General features: G+C 38.7%; 1 pseudogene; it reads right to left on the reverse strand.

The window, feature by feature from the left end:
• Positions 1-7,155: 7,155 nt before the first annotated feature.
• On the reverse strand, positions 7,156-8,275 carry LOC133765955 (small ribosomal subunit protein eS1-like; annotated as a pseudogene).
• Positions 8,276-11,131: the final 2,856 nt, after the last annotated feature.

The following is an 11,131-nucleotide window of genomic DNA, read 5'->3' on the forward strand; positions in this document are numbered from 1 at the left end:
GTGGCACAGTTAAGATGCCAGTCTTTGTCTTACTTGAAATCCTTGCTTGTACCCACAACACATATTTTCATCAAATTTTAGAAGGTTATTCTCCTTTATATCTTGTATTGTTTTTTGAAAGGCTCTTTGGGTATATATATATATATATATATATATATATGAGTGAAGTATGGTAGACATACTTAGACATATAATGTATATTTACATGAATTTTGTTCCATTTCTTTCTCTTTTATTTAATTTCCCATATATTTCGTTTCTGTATGGTTATCATTTTATATGCCATTATTGCCCATACTTACTCTATTTTCTTTGAAGATACATTCTAAGAAATAACTAACAGATCTGTACTCATAACATCAATGTCATATGTATCTTTTTCTTTTTAGAGTTTGGCCACAAAACAAGAACACTACTTCTTGGCTCATTGAAATTTTTAATTTAACATCTATTTAGTGTAAAAATCTCTCAAAGAGGGTAGAGAAGTATATCGCAATTCATGACAGTGTTCTCAACATCTCCTAGTGTTTGAGAAAAACCATGCTCAATATTTATTTGCTGAATGATTTGTTCATTATCATTACCTAAAAAATAAAGAACATGCAGTGAGTAACAACTATGGGTATATCACTTCTCGGCCTTTTGGCTAAGATCAAGCGTAGTAACAACTATGGATAAGATTCAAGACTGGCAATGATGGATTCAGGAGAGCATAACCATAGTGACCATTGTTTACTGTTGCTGGGAACGGTGCTGAGAGCAGTGTCTAGATGTAGCAGTGCTTTGAATCTTCACAAAAACCTTATAAGTACTTTCAATATCTTACTTACTGTTAGAAACATGGAACTTGACTCCTAGAAAAGTTAAATAAGCTATTTTCCACAGTCACATAGTGACTGTGGCAGAGCCTGGATTTAAATTTAAGCCAGATATTTTAAATCCCATGGGCCTGCTTTCAATGCTTCTTACCTGGTTTTGAAAATTTTACCAGGACTGGTATTGTGGCATGGTGGGTTAAGTTGCCACCTGCTACACCAGCATGGCATAATGGTACCAGTTTGAGTCCTGGTCTCTCCACTTCCAATCCAGCTCCTTAGTAATGTGCCTGGGAAAACAGCAGAAAATGACCCAACTGCTTAGACCCCTGTACCCACGTGGGAGACTTGGAAGAAGTTCTTGGCTTCTGGCTTTCGCTTGGCACATCCCCGGCCACTGAGGCCATTGGGAGAGTGGATCAACAGATGGAGAATCTCTCTCTCCCTCCCTCTCTTTGACTTTGTCTTTCAAATAAATAATCTTTTTAAAAAATTAACCTATGCAAATTACCATTTAAAAGATCCATAATACTGTCTTCCACTCAGAAAGCTGAATATAGACTTACCATATGACCCAGCCATCCCACTCCTGGGAATTTATCCAAAGGAAATGAAATCAGCATATGAAAGAGTTTTCTTTCATGTTCTTTTCAGCTCAATTTACAATAGCTAAGATATAGAATCAACTCCGATGTCCATCAACTGAAGACTGGATAAAGAAATTATGGTATACATACACTGTGAAATACTACACAGTGGTAAAAAGAAATGAAATCCCGTCATTTGCAAGAAAATGGATGCAACTGGAAACCATTATACTTAGTGAAATAAGCCAGTCACAAAAAGACAAATACCTTATGATCTCTCTGATCTGTGGTATTTAAAAATGTAATCCATAGGAGAGAAACTGACACTTTGAGATGTGATGACTTTGAACAGCCCTTGCCTTGACTGTTGGGGAAACAATGTTTTTCTTGGTTGTTTGTTTTTGTTATTTACTTCTTTTTCTTTTCTAATTGGTGATTTTACTAATTTTACTAAATGGTGAACACTCTATTTAGTGTAGGGTTAATCTTATGAGTATAGAAATTAACTGAAAATTAATCTATGTAAAAAAAGTAAGAATGGGAAAGGAAGAAAGAGGAGGAAAAGACCAGAATATAGGTGGGAGGGGGTTGGAGGAGGAGAAGCATTATCTTCCCAAATCTGTAGACTTAAATGCATGAAGTTGTATTCCTTAAACAAAATTTTTAAAAAAAGAACAAGCAAAATAAAATGTTTTCTCTTAGCTTACAACATAAATTATTAATTTGCCAAACTTTTGCTGTGGAGCCAAGCTTTCCCATTGATTACAGGTCATTCCCTTAGAGTTCTATGTTGTCTTTTTTGTATTATTTATTTAATTTTTTATTTGACAGGCAGAGTTACAGACAGTGAGAGAGAGAGAGAAACAGAGAGAAAGGTTTTCCTTCCGTTGGTTCATTCCCCAAGTGGCTGCAACTGCTGGAGCTACGCCGATCTGAAGCCAGGATCCAGGTGCTTCTTCCCGGTCTCCCATGCAGGTGCAGGGGCCCAAGCACTTGTGCCATCCTCCACTGCCCTCCTGGGCCACAGCAGAGAGCTGGACTGGAAAAGGAGCAACCGGGGCTAGAACCGGCACCCATAAGGGATGCTGGCACTGCAGATGGAGGATTAACCTAGTGCACCACAGCGCTGGCCCCCTATGTTGTCTTTCTTGCATAAGCCACACCCACAATGCATTGGCTACAATTTCTAGTTTCAGTTTCCATTTAATGAAGCCAGAATTTAAAGATAGTTGAAAAACATTTTCCAGAATGAAATATTTCCAGATTTCTGTTTTCCCATGATCTGTTCAGTTACATTGTAAACACCTAACCCAAAGCACTTACTAACAGCACAACTACTTTTTATCAAAATTTACAAAAGCCTTCTCTAGTTCTTATACTAAGAACTCTTTCTCTAAATTCATATTTAATAGTTATACATATAAGATTTAATTATGTAATAACAAGCCAAATATGAACTGTCATAAATAAACCATGGAATAAACATAACCAAGTCTTGATAAGCAAACAAGTATGCTGGTGAGAGCAGGGGTGAACAACAGAGTGACCTAATTGTCATGAACATTCAGAATCTTCTGCATTAGCTAATGACTGCCAGAGGCAACTGGGCATTGATTGATGGAGTGGAGTTTACTTAAGCAAACTTCTATTATGTTACATGTATTTTTCTTCAACAAGCACTGACCTAGCTCTTATTGTGCCCCAATCATAGTTCTTAGTACTTTCCAAGTATTCATCCTTAAAATTACTCTCTGGAGTACATAATATTATTATTCCATTTTGTAGAGAAGAAAACTAGTGGAGTGAGAGTTTACCTATCTTGTACATGATCATATACCTCATAAATGATAGAGCCAGGGTTGTATCCTAAGTGCCTACTGTTAACCCTGTGTCTATCACACAAAATCATTGTACCCCCTCTCCAGATAGAAATTCAGATGGAAAAGTAGTCTCATGTACTACCTATACAATCTTGCGTATGAAAATTATCTAATGAGAGGGCCAAGAGGTCCATTCACATCCATGAAAAAATGCAAATGATTTTTCAATCACCATCTAGTAAACCTTCTCATCTGTAGAAGCCAGTTTGCATTTTGCATTTTTCTCCTTCCTTTGCTTCCCTAAATTATAATAAGGAACAAGAACATTCAATTTTCTGTTGTTAGGCCACCTTTACTTATCTCTTGACAACCATTTCCTGTATGTGTTACTGACTGTTCTTTATGGCTTGCAGACCCTGGAGTGTTAATGCAGACCACGTGTGGGAGACCAGAAGGCTGGAGGAGTAAGCTAGAAACTCTCTGGAATGTGTCCTAGAGGAGTATCTCAATCCTTTTATCTCTTTCTCATGGATTATGAAGAGTAATCCCCACAACTTCCGGAGATTCTAAGTTCAAGGTCATAAAGCAATTTTCATCTCCCAGTCAAGCCACACATTTTAATCTGAGACAAACATCTTTACTTTGGGTGCCACAGAAACTACTCTCATGGTCTCCATTTACAGGCTTGGGAGAGAGGGCAAATGGATCTGAATGCTGAACAATTTTGAACTACAAATGATTTATTCCCCTTGGAAAGTTTTTTGAAGCTGTCAAAAGACATGAGCTCTTTGGATCAAATGAAATTGTCCTACATTTTTTAAAATTAATTTTTAAGCAGATACTATACACATCATTCAAACATCAGAAGTACAGCATTTCTATAGGAAATTTTCCTCCTAATTGCCCCAAGCTACCTTGCCCATCATGGGGATCAAGGAGTATACAACATTCCTTGTTACAAAGGACTTTTTAAAAATAAATACTGAAATGACCTGAAATGTGTTAATCAATGATATAAATAGCTAGAAATAATTAAGATGAATATTTAACATCACATTTGAATTAAAATATTGCTTCAAAATATCACCTTGTATGGAGTATTCCTAGCTACTCTAACAGCAGCTGAAACATTAGATTTTAACATAAGAACATAGCATTTGGGCTATGAGACATGGATTTTCTATCCAGAACACATATTAATGTTATATTTCTGTTATGATAAATTGGAGTTAGAATATGGTAGTATTCCAGGAGAAAAGAACTAAGCTGTGTTATGTAGCATTACTTCTAAGAAATCAATTTTCATTGTTATATCTGGACTCAATTATAAGTGTAATCAGGAATTTTTTTGAAGATCACAAAGTCTTAGAAACTCTGCATGGAGACACTTTAAGAGAAGAAAAAGATCAAATTTGTTCCAAAATGGAGCAGCAATGATTAACCCTTCTCAAGCCATAACAGTCTAGAGATGTGTCATATACTTGTACATCATTTGCTACCCTTAAAAACAAAGAAGGAGGGGCCGGTGCCGTGGCTCACTTTGTTAATCCAACGCCTGCGGTACCGCATCCCAAATAGGTGCCGGTTCTGTCCCCAGTTGCTCCTCTTCCAGACAAGCTCTCTGCTGTGGCCCAGGAGGGCAGTGGAGGATGGCCCAAGTGCTTGGGCCCTGCACCCGCATGGGAGACCAGGAAGAAGCATCTGGCCCTGGCTTTGGATCCACATAGTTCTGGCCATGGTGGCCACTTGGAGAGTGAACCAACAGACGGAAGACCTTTCTCTCTGTCTCTCTCTCTCACTGTCTAAAACTCTACCTGTCAAATAATTTTTTTTAATTAAACTTTTATTTAATGAATATAAATTTCCAAAGTACAGCTTATGTTTTACAATGGCTTCCCCCTCCCAAAATTTCCCTCCCACCCACAACCCTCCCCTTTCCCGCTCCCTCTCCCCTTCCAATCACATCATGATTCATTTTTAATTCTCTTTATATACAGAAAATCAGTTTAGTATATATTAGGTAACGATTTCAACAGTTTGCCCCCATATAGTAACACAAAGTGAAAAAAAATACTGTTGGAGTACTAGTTATAGCATTAAATAAGAGTGTACAGTACATTAAAGACAGAGATCTTACATAATATATTTTTTTTAAAAAATTAATTTTCTATGCCATTTCCAATTTAACACCAGGTTTTTCCTTTTTTCATTTCCAATTATCTTTATATACAGAAGATTGATTCAGTATATAATTAGTAAAGATCTCATCAGTTTGTACCCACGCAGAAACACAAAGTGTAAAAATACTGTTTCAGTACTAGTTATAGCATCGCTGCACATTAGACAACACATTAAGGACAGATCCCACATGGGATGTAAGTACACAGTGACTTTTGTTGCTGACTTAACAATTTGACACTCCTGTTCATGGCGTCAGTAATCTCCCTAGGCTCTAGTCATGAGTTGCCAGGGCTATGGAAGCCTTTAGAGTTCGCTGACTTTGATCTTATTCCGATAGGGTCATAGTCAAAGTGGAAGTTCTCTCCTCCCTTCAGAGAAAGGTACCTCCTTCTTTGATGGCCCTGTTTTTAATTTTTTTTAAAAAAAGAAAAGAAAACAAAGAAGGAACGAAAGAGAAAATCACAACTATTGCAACCTATGTGGTTTCTAGAGAGCTGTAGGTAAGTAATTTTGGGATCCATCCTTAGATTTTTCCCATTAATAATCAAGCTTAGAAGTCATTTTGGGGGGGCTGGCTCTGTGGCACAGTGGGTTAACGCCCTGGCCTGAAGCACCGACATCCCATATGGGCACTGGTTCAAGTTCCAGTTGCTCTACTTCCAATCCAGCTCTCTGCTATGACCTTGGAAAAAAGTAGAATATGGCCCAAGTCCTTGGGCCCCTGCACCCACGTGGGTGACTGGGAGGAAGCACCTGGCTCCTGGCTTTGGATCGGCACAGCTCCAGCCGTTGTAGCCTATTGGGGAGTGAACCATCAGATGGAAGAGTTCTCTCTCTCTCTCTCTCTCTCTCTCTCTCAGTCTCCTCTCTCTGTGTAACTCTGACTTTCAAATAAATAAATAAATAAATCTTAAAAAAAAGAAGTCATTTTGAGTAGCGCCACAGCAGAGTGCTGGACTGGAAGAGGAGCAACTAGGACTAGTATCCGGTGCCCCAACAGAGGCTAGAACCTGGGATTCCAGCGCTGTAGGCAAGGATTAGCCAAGTGAGCCACGGCGCCAGCCTCACTCATTCACTTTCTATATGGCCTCAATAATCAGGGTTGGATCTTACCAAAGCTAAGAGCTAAAAACTCCATTCAGGTCTCGCATGTGGGTGGCAGGGTCATGAGTATTTGAGCCATCTTCTGCCCCTTTCCTAGCACATTAGGAAGGAGCTAGATCCAAAGTGGAGCAGCAGGAGCTCCAGCTGGTATTCATATGGGATGCTGGTGCCTTCAAAATTTGCAGCTTTTCTTGCGACACCACAGTACCAGTTCTGCTGCCCCACAATGCCAACCCCAAAAGAGCTTTAGTTAATTTATTTAAAAAGATGTAATTGTTTATTTTAAGAGTCAGAGTTACAGGAAAAGGGGTGGGGGAGAGAGAAAGAGAGATTCTTCCATCCTCTGATTTGCTCCCAAGATGTCTGCAATGGCCAGTGTTTGGCCAGACCAAATCCAGGAAGCAGCAGCTTCATCCAAGTCTCCCACGAAGGTGACAGAGACCCAAACACTTGGGTCATCTTCTGTTGCTTTTCCAGACAATTAACTAGTAGCTGGTTAGGTAGTGGAGCAGCTGGAACACAAAACAGTGCTCATATTGGGTGCTGGCATTTTACCAGTTATGCCACAACTCTGGCTCCACAGCTTTTTTTTTTTTTTTTTTTCGTCACATATAGGACTTTTTATTTGTCACGATTGAAGTCTAAATTCTAAACAAATTCTTGGGCTGATGGTTCATGTCCATCAGCTTATTGGACTTTACCATCCATCTCATCCCCAGTGGCTTTTCCAGAACTACTACCTTCAACATGAAAATTCATGAGTTTTTCCAATTCAAACTTGGGGTTCTTCAGCATTTTTACTTTTTTAAATAGGACATCATAGAGAGGATAAATAGATTGGTAAGACTTTTTCATGTCTTTTCCAATGCTGTCTAGAATCAATTTATTGACCACTTAGTTCCAGTCATTTGTTTGTATCCCCCATGTCATGATTTCCATTATCTTCTAATTTAGGTAGCACTGTTGATGCTATGCAAAGGAAGTCTACTGTAATTGATTGTTGCAATTTTTACTAAAACCAGCACAGAACAGACAACACAAATAACCATTGGTAGTCTTGAGAGCAACATGAGCTCCATTCATGTCTGCCATTTTTTCATGGGTAAGATCCATGCTATTTAAGTTAGGCAGTTTTTCCCTGAACATCTGTGATAATCATCTTGAATTTTAAGAATGCAGCCTCATCATTCTGCAGGTTCCAAAAAAACAACATTTAAGATCATCACATGCCATTTTGGTACCTTGAGTCCTTGTGACTAGTGTTTTTCCAGTATTCCTTGTTTTCTTGTTTTTTTTTAAATATTTATTTATTTATTTATTTGGAAGTCAGGGTTATAGAAAAAGAAAGAGACAGAGAGAGAGAGAGAAAGCAATTTTCCATCTGCTGGTTCACTCCCAAAATGGCTGCACAGGCCATGGCTGAGCCAAGCCAAAATCAGGAGACCAGAGAATTATGGGGGTTTCCCACATGGGTGCAGGGGCCCAAACACTTGGGTCATCTTCCACTGCTTTCCTAGGCACATTATTAGGGAGCTAGGTTGGAAATGTAGCAACTAGGACTGGAACTGGTGCCCATATGAGATGCCAGCATCTCAGGCAGTGACTTAACCTGCTATGTCACAATGCCAGACCTTCCAATATTTCTCATACTGAATATAGCAGGTGCTTTCACATCATGCCAATCTTTCTTAAAAATGGATCAAGCAGTTTCTTCTTGACTCTCTTTTTGGCCAAATTTCTTAAGGTTCTTGTTTTTGCCAATTGCCATGGTGGTGCTCAGAGAGCTTTATTTTTAATGAACATGTGTGTTAATATTGCGTGCTATTTTGACCGCTCCCTTTGCAGGCCTCCTCCAGGAACTGGATTATGCTACTTTCTGGGATGGACTCGCCTGGTTCTCACTGGTATTCTCTTTCACATTTGGTGTTAATGATGGCATAATTTTATGTAATGATATTTATAAATCTCCATAGTATAAAATAATGTGACAGGTAGAAATAATTCGTATTTTATTTTTCAGAGGGGACACCGGATTCCTAAGAAAAACCTTCCAAAGATGTGCATGTATTTGGTTTGTGAGTCAGAGATGCCCGTACACAAAGACAAATTTAACTCATAACTGAATCATACTTATTTACCCTTATGGGAGAAAGGAAGAGCATAATTGAATTCCACAGACAATCTCTCAAACTCATTTATTGATTATAGTATCCCTGCTCACCACCACCCTCATCTTCCTGAAAACAGAATTGCCTTCAGCAAAATTAGAAGGTATGAGTTTCATTTCCTGCCACTATTTTATGCTCTTCTTAGTTCCTCACCATTCAGCAAGCAGCTGAGAGGGGAAGCTGCAGTTGAATCTGTTTAAGGAATCTACAAACTATATTTTTAAAATGCCTCTGAGTTTTATGATTTGATTAGAATAACGAGGCTTCTGTTATGTTTACTACATTCTGAAAATCATATATTATGAGTGCTGCTGAATGCCAGGTTTAAAATAATAACCTGTGTCTGGACTTTGGAGCTATGATGACATTTATTTTGCTATGGCTGTCATTATCATCATCATCAACATCATTATATAAAATCACAGTTTGCACATGTTATACAGGATCCTGGTTTAAGGCTTGCCTGGGCTGAATAACCTCTCTCTGTTAACAGACAACAGTTGTGTCTATGTCTGTAGTTCCCCACCTTCAACAGATTGCTTTCCTGACTCCAACAAACTGATCTTACAACTGAGTATCAATGACCTCTCAGGAAAACTGCAGCTTCCATCATGTTTCATGTGAAAGCATGATTAGTTTAGAATAAAATAATTAAAAAACAAAGCAAATTAAATGAGATACAAATAAATAAGGCATAAGGAGTTACTGAGCATCTACTATGGTCAGGCATCCCTTTGGGTATGGAATACCATGGATGTGATGACCAGTCGAAAATGAGGAAAGTATAGAGACCTGTGCCAATGTAGAAGCAGGGCACCTTACCCAAACCTGGCAGGTAGGGATCAGGGAAGGCTGCATCAAGGAAAGCTACTGGCTTGAGACATGAAGCATTTGTAAGATTTAACCAAATATGAGAAGCTGAAGAATACAATGGTAGTCCTATGAAGAGACATCATTCTGTTGAAGGAACAGGGCCTAAATGGAGCAGGAATGTCCCAGGAAGTGAAAAATATTCTGTGTGATAATCACAAAGGCAAAGGGAGGAGAAAGCAGGGATATTTAAGGCTGGAAGCAGGACTCCAAAGCAGATCGCACAGGGACTGAGGCAACTTGTTAGTGAATTTTGACTTTATTTTAAGAGTAATGGCAAGGGCATTAATACTTTTATGTTTGTGTTTTAGAAACATTGCAATGACTGAAGTAGAGAGAACAGAGCACTGATAGACCCACCAGTTTGGAAACAAGTGGAACAATCTAAGTGAGAGGTATTGGGGACAATGATGTTGGAAATGAGTAAATAACTGTGTAGCTATAGTGAGTATAAAGAGTTATTAATTCCCTTTGTGAACAAGCACCTACGATGAATAGGAAATTCACATTTCTGGTTGACTCATGGACAGATTACCCAAACTGGGAAAAAGCTGATGAGTTCTATTATGGCAATGTTACATTGCAGGTGTTGGTGAGAAAGTTGAGTGGACATATCCAGGAGACTGTTGGATATGAGAATCTCAAATCCAGGTGGTAAAAATTTGTGGAAAGCTGTATAATTGGGATCCATTCCCTTATAGCTTTGAAAATAGATGGAGTTGTCCGGAGTCAGATGGAGAGAAGCGGTTCTGAGCAGTTAAAAGAACAAATGGAGGAAGAAGATCCCATAAAACAGACTGAAAATAAAGGTCTGAAAATTGAAAGAAAATCTGCAAAAGTGAAAAGAGCAGTACCCAGAAAGCTAGGAGATTGGCATTTCAATGAGAGAGCATGAGCACTGCAGAGAGATCAAACCAAACTAGGAAAGAGATACATCTACTGCACTTGGCAACAATAGATCACTGGTGACCTTGGCTACAGCATCTTTGTGAAGTGATGTTAACAAACTTCCAATAACAGGGGCTTGAGGTGTGTGAAGAGAAAGAATGGTGACAATAAGGACAGGCAGCGTTTTCAAGAAGTTTGGTTGTGGAGGCAGACATTGGGTTGCAGCATTGAAGACTGCTTGGGGTTCCCTTGTCCAGTATCAGTGTGCGTGGGTTTGATTCCTGGCTTTGCTTTCAATCCAGCTTCCTCTTAATGTACACACTAGAAGTTAGCCAATGATGGCTCAAATATTTGGGTTTCTGCCACCCGTGTGGGAGACCCAGAGGAATTCCAAGCTCCTGGCTTCAGCCTGGCCCCACCTGGATGTTGTAGTTATTTGAGGAGTGAAACTGCAGATGGAAAATCTTTCTATGTCTCTGTCTCTGTCTCTCTCTGTCTCTGTCTCTGTCTCTCTTCCTCACTCCCCCTTACTTTCTCTCTTTGTAATAAATAATGTAAGTAAAATATTTTCTTAAAAAAGTTAGTATGAAATGAAGTAAAACAAGTTCCTTTAAAAAAATTTCTGATAAAATCAGCTGAACTTAAATATTGTTAACATTGCACTCTATTACAGTGAAAATATAAATGATTCTTGAAAA

The sequence above is a fragment of the Lepus europaeus genome, chromosome 1, assembly GCF_033115175.1.
Source record: "Lepus europaeus isolate LE1 chromosome 1, mLepTim1.pri, whole genome shotgun sequence".
Lineage (NCBI taxonomy): Eukaryota > Metazoa > Chordata > Mammalia > Lagomorpha > Leporidae > Lepus > Lepus europaeus.